Below are 2204 nucleotides of genomic sequence, written 5' to 3'. Positions count from 1 at the left end.
TTGGGTGATAAATTTTCACACTCTTTTTTGTATCATTGTGTTCTTTTAGGCGATCAAAGGTCTATCAATTGTAAGCCTTTGAAGCATGGATTAAAAATTGGTGATGACTATTTTTGTATAATTTTCATGAGCTCATTCCATATTCCATTCAAACAATGTCGTCTCTGGAATGTATGATTTTTTGGAGTTTTATGGACTCACAAATTGTTATTTTTTCTTTAAATTATGGATCATCAAATGTACTATAACTAATGTTCTTTTTAATTTGTGGCTTGGTGAAGCCTTTTAATTTCTTCTCTATATATAGGTTGGCACATCTATTGTTATTATAATATGATATGTATTGTTATTGTAATATGATATGATAGGATGGCAGCATCATTTACATTCACCACCTAGACAATTGCACCGGTAGCAGGTACATAATTGTGTAGTAGTCAGTTGCTAAGTTGACTTATATTTAATAGTATCGTCATTTACCTTTAGGAATATACAGATCTCGATGATTGGAGAGCTGGGGTGCACGCCTAGCTATTGGTTGACATCTTGGAGTTGGAGAGCTTTGTTGGCTAGATAACCTATATTCTTTTTTGTTTTGTTTTTTTCATATAGGTGAAAGCTACCTAGGTTACATATATAAGTGAATAAACATGATATTATTTTTCTTGATATATATAATTAATTAAAGCGCTATATTAAGTAACAAGCATTTGATGATTAAATCCCTATATATAATAGTTGCACTTTATATAATTAAAGCCCTATATTAAGTAACAAACATTTGACGAGAGCCTTCAGCCTCCCTTAGCATCAAACTATCTAACATTTTTAGACTTGTCTAAAGTCTAGTTTTAAAATTCAACCAAATATTGTTTTATAGCTTATCAAATCATGTGATGGATACAAATTCTTACCATATTAAATACCTTACATATTATCATGATGCACTTTTATAGTTTATTATGTTAAAATATTCTGTAAAAACATATTAAAAATATTATTATATTAAATTAGGATCTTAAAAACATACGTAAAAATAGTATCTTGAAAACACAATAAATCTCTCTCTCTCTCTCCACATTTAATACATTCTCTTGAATAAAAGACATATGAAATATTGTCTTAAAAATATTATTATTCTATGAGCTTGTGGCATCTTATAATAGCCAATGTTAATGTACTACACCTTAGAGTTAATATATTTAATTAATTATCTTTAAAACATATTAATAATATTGTTACGTTAAATCATATTGAATTTATTAATTATTATGTTAAAACATTTGTAAAAATAGTATCTTAATAAAAAAACATTCTCTCTCTCTCTCTCTCTCTGCACATTCATTTTCTCTCTCTCTCTCTCTACACATTCATTCTCTCGAGATAGAGAGAGAGATTTGCACAGAGAGAGAGAGAGAGAGAGTGTGTGAGAGAGAGAGAGAGAGAGAGAGAGAGAGAGAGAGAGAGAGAGAGAATATGCTCAAATTTAAAAAAAAATCTCACTGCTCAGGTCGAATTTCGTCAATCTGGGGATCTCGATTGGATGATGTGAGACAAAGTTTGAGTGCTGGGGAGATCCGGATTGGACTTCGAGTGCGACATAGAAGACAGAAATTCGCGTGTCAGGCGGGAGTCGGAACGGAGGGGAGGCGCGATGCATAGAGTCAATGAATAGAGGGGAGGCGTGTCATGGAGGAGTTGGAGGACGGGTGTGAGTATGGGTGGCAAAACTGGAGTCTCTCGACGCCGCACGCGTGTGGTGGTGCGTGGGGTGGGACACAGACGTAGTCTGTTTTCTTAGGGGAGCTGATATAGACACTCTATATCTAGATATATGAATTTATAAGATTTTGTAGTACTCTTTTATAGAGCGTATATTTTGTTAGGTATGCTATTTTTAAGTAAATCTTCTTTTGTTGTGTTTATTGAAGCATGCACATATACGTTTATACTCAAACAAATTGATAAATTCTATTTATTTATACTCAAACACATTTAATTCAAAAAAATTCATTTATTTATACTCAAACTAATGTATCCCATAAACCAAGATTGATTCTGTTGCAATCTAGCACTACATTGGCATACAATGCATTATGCACGTAATCTTGTAAAGTTCCATGTATGAAAGTAGAGAGGGGATATACATACAAACATGTTAAATTCAAACAAATTCATGAATTTTATTTATTTACACTCAAACT

This window comes from Dipteris shenzhenensis, chromosome 28, assembly GCF_047967505.1.
Source record: "Dipteris shenzhenensis isolate YYH24624 ecotype China chromosome 28, Dip_SZ_1.0, whole genome shotgun sequence".
NCBI lineage: Eukaryota > Viridiplantae > Streptophyta > Polypodiopsida > Gleicheniales > Dipteridaceae > Dipteris > Dipteris shenzhenensis.
Note: the sequence above shows the minus strand (reverse complement) of the source record.